This window comes from Nerophis lumbriciformis, linkage group LG36 (assembly GCF_033978685.3).
Source record: "Nerophis lumbriciformis linkage group LG36, RoL_Nlum_v2.1, whole genome shotgun sequence".
NCBI classification, from domain to species: Eukaryota; Metazoa; Chordata; class Actinopteri; order Syngnathiformes; family Syngnathidae; genus Nerophis; species Nerophis lumbriciformis.
In genome coordinates this window covers 6,176,646-6,189,010 of record NC_084583.2, presented here as the reverse complement: position 1 = coordinate 6,189,010, position 12,365 = coordinate 6,176,646, and the positions used below count along the sequence as shown (strand labels likewise).

Genomic DNA, 12,365 nt, shown 5'->3' with positions numbered 1-12,365 from the left:
AGCGTTGCCTGACCAGGGCTCAGAAAATTTGCAAAGACTCCTCCCACCCCCACCAAGGACAGTTTTCACTGCTGGACTCAAGAAAGAGGTTCTGCAGCCTCCGAAGCAGAACCTCCAGGTTCTGTAACAGCTTCTTCAGGTTCTGTAACAGCTTCTTCCCTCAGGCCGTAAGACTCTTGAACGCATCATAATTAAATTATCCCCTCAACTCCCCTCAAAATGGATTCTGGTAAAACTATGTGAGTTTTACCAGAATCAGGTATTTTGGTAAGGTTTACAATTACAAAAATTAGGTTTTACTCATAATGACAGTATAACTGCCACATTCAATATGACAGTTATTTAAATATAACTCCTAAGCCACACATGCAAAATGGCTAAAAATACCTGGAGATATGTATCTTTGTGAGTTTTACTAGAATTATGATCTTTTGTAAGGTTTGCAAAGACACAAATTAGTTTTTTTACTCAATATGACAGTAACACTGTCATACTAAATATGAAAGTTGTATAAACATAACTCCAAAACCAAACATGCAATCCGTCAAAAAATGCCTGTAATATTGGATCTGTGTGAGTTTTACCAGAATCAGGTATTTTGGTAAGGTTTACAATTACAAAAATTAGGTTTTACTCATAATGACATTCAATATGACAGTTATTTAAACATAACTCCTAAACCACACATGCAAAATGGCTAATAATGCCTGGATGAATGTCTCTTTGTGAGTTTTACTGGAAACAAATATTTTTTAAGGTTTGTAAAGACACAAGTTAGTTTTTTTTACTCAATGTGACAGTATTACTCTCATACTAAATTTGAAAGTTATAGAAACATAACTCCAAAACCAAACATGCTTTATGTCTAAAAATGCCTGTAATATTGTATCCATGTGAGTTTTACGAGAATCAGTTGTTTTTGTAAGGTTTGCAAATACAAAAATTAGGTTTTACTCACTATGACAGTTATTTAAACATAACTCCTAAACAACAAATGCAAAATGGCTAATCGTATAAATAATCAAAAAAGGGAACATATATACTTTTAATGTATGATGAATATGTTTTACTCTTGACTTGACTTAGCTTCAAATGCCAATGAAGGATTTATTTAATCACAGCAATGATAAGCAGTGTGTTTTTGACATTTTTATGTTATTTATATTTCTCTAATATATATCTCATATATTATTAAGTTAAATACATTCATTATTTGTTAAAAGATGGCCATTAAAGCCTAATATGCTGCTGCTCTTTAAGTTAAAGTTAAAATTAAGTTAAAGTACCAATGATTGTCACACACACACTAGGTGTGGTGAAATTTGTTCTGCATTTGACCCATCCCCTTGTTCACCCCCTGGGAAGTGAGGGGAGCAGTGGGCAGCAGCGGTGCCGCGCCCGGGAATCATTTTTGGTGATTTAACCCCCAATTCTAACCCTTGATGCTGAGTGCCAAGCAGGGAGGTAATGGGTCCCATTTTTATAGTCTTTGGTATGACTTGGCCGGGGTTTGAACTCACAACCTACCGATCTCAGGGCGTACGCTCTAACCACTAGGCCACTGATGTTGGTCTTTGTGGTGGTGCTTGATGAATGCTTGTAGGTTGTAATTGGGGGTTAAATCACCAAAAATGATTCCCGGGCGCGGCCACTGCTGCTGCCCACTGCTCCCCTCACCTCCCAGGGGGTGAACAAGGGGATGGGTCAAATGCAGAGGACAAACTTCACCACACCTAGTGTGTGTGTGACAATGACTAACTTTGTTAGTCATTGTGGTGGTGCTTGATGAATGCTTGGCCCTACTGTACTACTGTACTTTAATTTTGCTCATTATGTTGTGGTAGCCAATGTTGTGTTATTTATATTTATGTAGTACTGCATATATTATTAAGTTAAATAAATTATTTGTTGAAAGACGGCCATTAAAGCCTACTACGCTGCTGCACTTTGATGTTGGTCATTGTGGTGGTGCTTGATGAATGCTTGGGCCTACTATGCTATTGCACGTTGATGTTGGTCATTGTGGTGGTGCTTGATGTCATAATCCATTATTATTAGTATTTGATTAGCTACTGGCGTACCACGACGTGACTCATATTTCGACATGTTACTGTAGTGAGTCTTCTTCTGCGTTGTGTAATTTTTTAAAATAAAAGACACTTCACCATGCCGTCGGTTCAGTATTTATTGGGAAACCTGTGTTGGAAACACAAAACACACACACAGGTCTCAACTTTCTGGCGGAGTGATATCTGCTCCTTCTCGTTCAGAAGTCCGAAGGAAGAGGAAGTAAAGCAATCGAAAAACAGCAAAGACACTTCCCGCACCGGACATCCGGTTCTTCAAAATAAAAGCGTTACTTCAAAATAAATATAATACCCTGTCTAGTTCATAATATAGCGCAACAACATCACACTATTACATTCACCCCCACTGTTTTGCGCTATAAAATGAACAAGACTCACAGCTTTAATAATACGACACAGCAAAAAAAAAATTGTACATATAGTATCTTCAGGTACCACTATGTAATTCCCTCATTACAAACTCATAAACCAGCCTATCCAGTTAATAAAACTATCCAACTCAGGATTAGGATGAGCAGTCTCTTACTCAACCATAGGAAAAAGTGCCATATACACATTTTAAGGCTTTAGAAATACATAGTGCCAGCAATATGTACCCAATACTATAAACACTGGAATTTGTTTTCATGTTTTTATGAAAAATGAAAATTCTGTCAGCATTACAATAACTCCTCTCATTATAAAAACAAAAGAAGCGAAGAAGACAGAAGGGGGAAAAAAAACCCTCATCCTTAAAGATGGAAGTCTCTAACCCCTAACCTTAACTTTCTGTGTGGACATAACTTGGATAAGCCTATTTACCGGCCTAACTAATCTACCTAATCTTGTGCGGAGTCCACTTCTCAGAGAACTCACAGAACCCCCCTCCTGCACAGTAACTACTGTCTGAGACTCGCTCGCAGCAACAGAATCCACACACGAAGTCGCAACTGAGTATGCAAAATCTCTTACCCCAGACACAGCACAAGTATCAAATGAATGGTCAAGCGGCTGAAAATTACCTGAACTAGCCTCGATTATTTCGGGAGAACCACTGGCATCCCCACTATCGACCCGCTGTCCTTCACCGTGACCCTCAGGTAAATCTGACAAAACAGAAAGGTCAGCCTCCCCTTCTACTAGCGACTCAGAAAGACCAGATACCCAACGTGCAGTCCTGGCATCACTCTGCTCTTCCTGGCCCAACGAACCCCCAGACTGTTGACTCTGACTATCACTGAGGACAGAAAACTCAACTTCCTCATCAGATTCCTCCCACGAAGGAAGCGGCAAGAACTTAACCGGCATAATCAAATTTCTGTGAACTGTCTTGATCCGGCCAGTGACCGGATGTCGAATGCTGTATGTGTGAAGTTCGTCGTTCTTGCTTACAACCACATATACTGCACTCTCCCAACGATCTGATAATTTATTTTTCCCTCTCTCCCCTTTGTTCGCTAGCAAAACTCTGTCACCTTCTTCTACGGAGAATCCTTTTGTCTTTCGGTTATACACTTCAGCTTGCTTGGCCTGTCGTTTGCTGATATGTTTCTGAGCTAGTGTCATTGCTTCCCTCAGATCTTTTCCCAGAGACTGAACATACTTGTCCACGTCCACGGTCTCTCCATCTAAGAGAACGCTCTCAAACATCACATCGACAGGCAATCGAGGAGTGCGACCAAACATCAAGAAAAATGGCGGAAACCCCGTGGTTTCATGAACTGTGCAATTATATGCAAAAGTCAGTGAAGTCAGCATCTGAGGCCATTTTGCTTTTAAGCGTGGCGGTAGAGCTCGAATCATCGAACCCAGGGTGCGGTTAAATCGCTCAGCCTGGCCGTTCCCCATAGGGTGGTACGGCGTGGTATGCGACTTTTCAACCCCGGCCAACAATAAAAGCTCAGCTATTAGCGAACTTTCGAAATTAGCCCCTTGGTCCGAATGAAGGCGTGCTGGAAATCCATACACAGAAAAAAAATTATTCCACAGCACCCGAGCAACAGTTTTAGCAGTCTGGTTAGAGTAGGGATAGGCACAAGCTACCCTAGTGAAATGATCGGTGACTACCAGCACATCAACAGACTTGTTATTAACATCCTCTGCTGACCAAAAATCAACACATACCAACTCCATCGGGGCAGTAGTCACAATAGACAATAGTGGAGCTCTGGCTTCCGGTTCTGGAGCTTTGCTCAACACACATCTCTTTCACTGAGTGACATACAACTTGACATCAGCAGCCATTGTGTCCCAATAGAAGCGTTGTCTAGCGAGCCACAAAGTGCGCTGCTGACCCTGATGACCAGCGTCATCATGCAAGCCCTTCAACACTCGACTCCTCAGAGCAACTGGAACGACATACTGGAAAATGTTCTTTTTGCTCACCAGATGCTTGGACACACAATAAATCACACCCAGCCGGGTTGTGAGTTTTCCCCACTGCCTCAATGTCCTGTTAGTCTCCTCAGACTCCTGAACTCTCTCCCTGCGAGAGGGACGGTGACCTCGGTCCACAAAGAACTGTACTCTACTCAACACAGGGTCCTGAAACTGCAATTTGTGCAGTTCTTCATGAGTGAAAACGGGCAATGGGGTCCGACCCATCGCTGCGACTTGTTCTAATTGCTGCACCTGAGAGATGGCCCTCACCGAAACACCATCCTCCCAGTGACAATGCGCATCTAATACTGCGGACACTTCCTGTCTTGTAATCTTACCTGCAACACAAGCCTCGCCCCCACAGACTATAGAGGAACTGGAGTTAGCTTGAGGCTGCTCACTCCTTCCTGGGCGCTCACAGGACAGATGAAACATATCCTGCACTTGGGGCCCTAAAACGCCACTCGCCTCTCTTAACAAAACATCATAAGGAGTTCTCGTCAACCTATGCATTACCTTACACCTCACAAAAGGCTCTCTGCTCAGAGCATCGGCCACGGTATTCTTGGGTCCAGGAAGATACTGGATGTCGAAATCAAATGGAGCCAGTTTAGACACCCACCTGTGCTCGCATGCATCCAGTTTTGGTTTCGACAATATGTATTTGAGCGGATTGTTATCCGTCCACACAGTAAATTTCTGTCCCTGAAGCCAATGACTGAACTTATCATGAATGGCCCACTTCATTGCAAGGAACTCAAGTCTATGAGCTGGGTACTTAGACTGAGCATGATTCAATGACTTGCTAGCAAAGGCAACAGGCCTAGCTATGTCATAGCCATCCTGAACTTGTGAAAGTACAGCCCCTAATCCGCTGGTGGATGCATCGACAGACAGAATAAAAGGCTTAGAAAAATCCGGATGGGCTAGCAAAACCTGGTCAACAAGAGCCTGCTTCAGAGCTTCGAAAGCCTGCTTACACTCCTCATTCCAATCGGCAGGAGTAAGCCTGCGTACAGCTTTTCGACGCAGTTTACCACGAGCCCCACGTGGCTGTTTACCCCCTGAGAGAAGTTGAAAAAGCGGCTTAGCTATCATAGAGCAGTTCTCAATGAAATGTTGATAATATATTACCATGCCAAGGAACGAGCGCAACTTATCAACTGACGGTGTGACACCATCACTGTCCATCATGTCGGACTCACTCACGCTCACAATGGCCCGCACTTTGTCTGAATCAGTGGATATCCCCTCCTGAGAAACCACATGCCCCAAAAACTTTACAGATCTCCGCAATAATTTACATTTGCCGGAGAGAGCTTCAGGTTGTGCTGCTGCAAACGCTTGAAAACTAGCTACAGCCTTTCCAGACTCTGCTGCTCCGTCCTGCCAAAGACCAACACATCGTCAAGGTAGCAAAGCAAAGACATGAAGTTCTGATCACCAAAAATGGTGAGCATCATCCTCATAAAAGTGGCTGGACTATTACAGAGGCCTTGAGGCTCATGCAACCCCAGAGGTGACGAAAAGGCAGTATATTTCTTATCACCCTCGTGGAGTGGCACATTGTAATAGCCCGATGTCAGATCAAGCGTGCTGAAAAAGGCATTACCCCCCAGCGCCGCCAGCACATCCGCCTGATGAGGCAGAGGATGAGCGTCTTTGACTGTGCTGGCGTTTAACCAGCGAAAATCTGTGCACACTCTGAGGTTACCATCTTTCTTCCAACACAACACCAAAGGTGAAGCGTACTCGCTACTCGACTTTCTGATTATATCCCGTTCTTCCATCTCATCCAGAGTCTCTCTCAACTTCTGGTAGTGTGCCGGAGAGAGCCTCCGATAAGGCAACCTAAAGGGGCGGTCATCAGTCAGTCGAATACGGTGACAAAAGCCAGTAACCTCCCCACAATCCAAAGTGTGTCTGGAGAACACACTTTCGTACTTCACAATCAAATCAGTCAATTTCTCTTTCCAAGCTGGAGATATGTCACATTCATTCACTGACAAACTCCGAAGACCCAGACCCTCGAGCCTAGAATCCCCTCTTATCACACTGCCGCTCACCGAACTCTGCGCTGTCAAACTGCTATGACAGTCGTCACTGTTAACTCTCACCACATTTTGGTGAACAGTATGTTCGATACCATCATCAAAATCCTCCAATGCGATGCACGGGGAAACATCTGCCACTTTTGCATTTCTTCGCAAAGTCAATGTGGATGTAGTTGGGTTGATTATTTTCACGGGGACCCAACCATCTCCCCACAACGGAGTCACTACTCTACCGACTAGTATGTTACGGGGCACACAACGTGATGAACTTGGCTCCACGATAACAGTACTGCCAACTGAGAGTTTAGTCTCTTTGGGAAGGCGGCCCCACACAACATGTTCACTCATAGGCTCCAATGTTACTGCCTGTTTAAGTTTGACTGTCCCCACTCTGTCTGGAATCTTGTCCCCCCTCCACCTTTCCAGATTAGCCAGAAACCGAATAAACTCACTGGCCTCTCGCTGCTGCGGCGAATCAGATTTGCCCACTATACGCCAATAAGCCTCATCAGACTTAAATCTTTTGATGATCGGTTTCAGAAGATTAGTGCCCACAATCATTTCGTCTACCTGTCCGTCAATAATCAGCACTGGAACAAGATAGTCAGAGTCAAACAGTCTGAGTTTCATCTCACAAATCCCCACTGGCTCTATCTGCTTCCCACCACACCCAACGAGAACAATGTCTGTAGAGGATATTAAATCGCCACCCACTACTCCCGCCTCCCTCAACTGAGGTACAAGATCTGCGCGCAGAGAAGTGGCCATGGACCCACTATCTAACATCCCCTGAACCTTGACTTTGTCCCCTGCTACCACACTGGTGAAAAACAAACTGTCGCTTTCGCCTGTCCTCATTGTGTTCTGAAAAATCACTGTTTTGTCTGATGGCGCTAGTTCACAGGCAGCAGAAAACACTGATTGAATATCATCATCATCAATAGAGGGAAAACCACTTAGCCCCACGTTGCCCTCCGCCAAAGAGGAGCTGCCTAGTTTTCCGAACTCTGAGGGGCCCGATTGTGTGGTGACTGAGTCGGAACTGCTTGTTTACAATTAGCGCCGATATGGCCTGGTAAGTAACACCTAAAGCATAACTTGTTCATCCTGCAATGCACACTGGTGCTATGGTCAGAACTGCCACACACTCTACAGTCGCGAGTGTATCTGGGTGTTCTGTTCTGCGATGAATTGTGTGCTGTATTATGAGGCGAATCGTGTGCTAGTTGAGCATTACTAGACAATGTACGCTCCAGTAACTGCAAAACTCTGTCCATTGTGGATTTTTCCTCAGCCGAAGGTAGCTGGTGCGGCACAACTTTGGGAGCAGACGGCAAAATCCCCCCAATCTGAATATCACTGACTATCCCCTCCTGAATCGCTCCCACTGTCACCTCTTTCTGTACTGACAGTTGACTCCCACAAAATGTCTGCACCTTCCTGTGGTTATCAAGGTGTTCTTGTACCTCCTGGGCAGACCATTCACGAGGTGGCTTTGTTTTAAATATCAGTGCCAGTTCTTTATCAGGGCAGTTACGGACAAACATGATCACTGCATGACGACTCAACTCCGTAACAGGCTCACCTTTACTGACTAAGCATTGCTCCGTAATTTCAGCTGATTTGTTGAGTCTAACCCAGTAGTTAAGAGGGCTTTCCCCAGCAACAGGCTGTACTGCATAGAAGTCAGCTAGGGGTAGGTCGGAGTGCACCACGTCACCAAAATGGCGCCTTAACACACTATAGACTACATTAACATCTATCGTGTCAGGATTGCTGCGCAGCCATACTTTGGTGACATCCCTGGCCTTGCCCAGGAGTCTGTTTACAACCTCCCCAATACTGTCTGTCCCACTGTACCCTTGTTTGGAAGTGTAGCTCCTCATTAACTCCTCCCACTCCAATATGGAGTATTTATCTGTACTATCCCCTCTAAAGTACGGTGGAATATTGACTTCAGAACGTAGTACCAAAATCAGCTTTGAAGCATCAATGACAGTGGTGCCACACTGGTCAGGGTGGTAGACATGCTGAGGTTGGTCAGGGCTTACAGTGGTTGTATGATCAGTGATGACATTTTGGCACAAACTGGCTTTGATAGATTCTCCAATCTCTGCCCCTATTGACCTAGCTAATTCAACTAGCTGACTGGAAGATAACTCCAAACCAGTACTGGGTAAGTTTCGAGGTGCGGGACCTACTGGTGATACCCCTGTAGTGAAAGGCAGGGTACGGGGCCTGACCACCTCATCTCTCCGCCTCTCATGTCTGCCCCCCTCCACAGTAGAATGGCCTGGTTGCAATACAGGTCGACCTGGCGTGGACATTGACAGGGGAGTGTACATCAAAACACACTCTTAATTTCCGACCCATGTACGTTAAATACTTCCATACTGCCAACCCACCCTAATTCACAGCAAAATATGCTAGCTCAGCAACACGGAAAACACCACAATGAACCAGCATAACACCCCAACACTGATAACACAATTTGAGCAAAATAGTCTTTTTTTTTTTTTTTTTTTTTTGAAAGAAAAAAAATTAAGTCTCTTGAATCAGCCAACCCACAGATGAGGATACCGTATTGCAGCAACAGCTCCGGATGGTTCAGCACACGGCGATATTCTGCTCCTCACAGCCGATCTGTAGCGCCCGCGTGTCGTCCTCAAAAGCAGGAACTGCAGCAGTTAGCCCCCATCTGCTCCGTCTCAGGTACTGCAGCAACGGCGGTGGTCAGCTCCAGCTGAACAGTCGACGAGTCACGGCACCAATTTTGTAGTGAGTCTTCTTCTGCGTTGTGTAATTTTTTAAAATAAAAGACACTTCACCATGCCGTCGGTTCAGTATTTATTGGGAAACCTGTGTTGGAAACACAAAACACACACACAGGTCTCAACTTTCTGGCGGAGTGATATCTGCTCCTTCTCGTTCAGAAGTCCGAAGGAAGAGGAAGTAAAGCAATCGAAAAACAGCAAAGACACTTCCCGCACCGGACATCCGGTTCTTCAAAATAAAAGCGTTACTTCAAAATAAATATAATACCCTGTCTAGTTCATAATATAGCGCAACAACATCACACTATTACATTACCATAGCAACAAAGCTGCAAACATTACTAGCTGATTTGACAGTGTACTTTTTGGGCTCCCTCCGATAGATCTGAGACTCTTAGGACTCGTGGAATCATTAGTTGCTAACTTGTTTTTAGTGGAAGCACACAAGGCTAACTGTTTAGCTCACTACAATGACATGTTGCGTTACATTTCCTGGGATTAAACAATAATTTTGAAATAAAACATTTCTATTTACCTTTTCCTCCTCTTGCCTGATGTCCATGAGCTGAAACGTTGCGCTTGATAACGCTCCAGAACGAGTGTAAATGGCGGCACCATAATGCTTGGCTGCCGGGACGAGAAAGGCAACGCTGTGTGACTGCTCAGGTGTCGCGGCCTGCAGGTGCAACTGACGGCTGCAGTCCGACTGTTGTTGCATTGAAAGAGTTATGTTCTCCGCTGTAATTATGAAATTATGTAGTAGAACTGCTGCCTCGATTAGGCCACTTGTCGGCAGTTAGGCAGACATTTTGTACGCGAACAACTTCGGTAAAGAAAAAAAAAAAGGCTTAAAAGGGGCGGGCATTATTGGTGACCAGAACCGGAAGGCAAATCCTCTCACACACACTGGTGAAGAGCTCTCAAACATACAAGTGAAATCCTTTCACACATACAACTGAAATTGTTTTCTCGCAAACGCACGAGTGAAAAGCTCTTACACACACAAGTGAAACCCTTCTACACGTACTAGTGACAAATAATTCCAGGTGTGTGTGTGAGAGAGAGAAAACTAATTCATTAGTGTTTATGAGAGTGTTTCAGTAGTGTGTAAGAGGAAAATATTTCAGTAGTGTGTCTGAGAGGAAAACATTTCAGTAGTGTACCACTACTGTCATCAAAGTTTCAGTAGTGTGTGTGATAGGAAAACATTTCAGTAGTGTGTATGAGAGTGTTTCAGTAGTATGTGTGAGGAAAACTTCAGTGCTTCAGTAGTGTGTATGAGAGTGTTTCAGTAGTATGTGTGAGAGGACACATTTCAATAGTGTGTCATACACACTACTGAAATGTTTCCATAGTGTGTGTGAAAGAAAAACATTTCAGTAGTGTGTATGAGAGAAAAACATTTCAGTAGTGTGTGTGAGACGAAAACATTTCAGTAGTGTGTATAAGAGTGTTACAGTAGTGCGTGTGAGAAATAAACATTTCATTAGTGTGTATGAGAGTGTTTCAGAAGTGTGTGTGAGAGGAAAACATTTCAGTAGTGTGGATGAGTGTTTCAGTAGTGTATGAGAGTGTTTCAGTAGTATGTGTTGGAGGAAAACATTTCAGTAGTGTGTATGATAGTGTTTCAGTAGTGTGTGTGAGAGAAAAACATTTCAGTTGTTTATGTAAGAGCATTTCAGTAGTGTTATTAGAGGTAATTCTGAATAATGTCCCTAACGGCCCCTCATCAATAAGAGTCTAGATGTTCTGGAACCACAAATGTTGGTGTGTCCGCATTGAGGGCGGCTCGATCCAAAAATTGGTAGTGTCGATAGTAGTATCAGTATATTACTGATACTAGAGTGATTAAGTTGATATTGTTATTTTCTTCAAATATTTTTGTTGGGGGAGGCCTTTGAGGGCAAACAACAAAGGATCTAAAAGAGATGTAGATGGTAATTTTTGCTTTTGTCACGTTATTGTGTACTATTGACTTTGTTTCAATCCAAAAATTGTAAGTAATAAAAAAGAACAATTAACTAGTTAAATAGTGTGTTGATATTGTTCCACTGTCAATATCACTCATCATAAATACATTAAAAAAGTTACAGTTACTGTGCTTGATACCGGTATCGGCTGATCCCACTGATGAATTATTGGTATCGGAATCGGCAGCATAAATCCTTTATTAAAACATCTCTTATTTTCTTCTTCTTTTTTGTTATTATCTTAAAGGGGAACTGTACTTGTTTTATGTTGCCTCTCATTCACAAAATAAGACATCAGAGACAAGAACACCATTTTTTTTTTAGCATTCTAAAAATAAAATCCATTTAAAACACTCGTAAGATTCAGCTAATGGGATCCCCTGTGTTTCCCTAAGCCCTTTAAAGCATCTTCAAAAAACCTCCAACAATATTGTATATACATGCTATATTTATATATAAATATTTATATAACACACACCTTCATAACAATGAAGGTGCGTTTTTTGGTCATTTTAAGCATTACCGGCCCTTCTTTTCTATGTGCATTTATTTCAGTGCACATAGCAACGCACTTCTTGTTTCTCATGACAAGACACTCCCTACTTCTGGCGACATCTAATCATGGTAGAAATGGACAGCTGTGTTTGTACAAATGAGGATTCACAATCTTATCTTTTAGAACCTGAATAAACGAAGGACAAATGACTGGTTATCGCGAGCACGAAGAGAGGGTGAAAGGCCGGAGCAGGCAAGGGTCGTCAGTCGACTGAGACTCAGGACCGTAATGACTTTGTGGTGGAAATGTGGAGCTTAGAGTCAAGCTATGGCAACAAAATGGGGTGCTTCTGCATAATTTGCTATGATGATATGATTTTCTTTAAAAAGGCTCAACAAAATTAAACATTACAAAAATCTGTTATGAATTATTATTAAAAAACATTTTTATCGTTTTGCCATATTTTCAGTTGTTGCTGCTGCTTTTTGTATAATGTACTTTGTTGAGATTCTTTCAAGGGTTTACAGACTTTTAATGACTTTTAAATGTTTTTAAAACAACTAGCAATATTTAATAGTTTATAGTTAATATAAAATGTACTCGTGTTTGGAGACACTTTATTTCTG

General features: G+C 42.9%; 1 long non-coding RNA gene across 1 annotated transcript; it reads right to left on the bottom strand.

Annotated features, from left to right (window-relative positions):
- Positions 1–2,171: 2,171 nt before the first annotated feature.
- Positions 2,172–10,383, bottom strand: LOC133576983 (uncharacterized). Its single transcript, XR_009811686.1, has 2 exons — positions 9,359–10,383; positions 2,172–2,258 (listed from the first exon to the last, which is right to left on the bottom strand). It is a non-coding gene; the product is annotated as an uncharacterized lncRNA (long non-coding RNA).
- Positions 10,384–12,365: the final 1,982 nt, after the last annotated feature.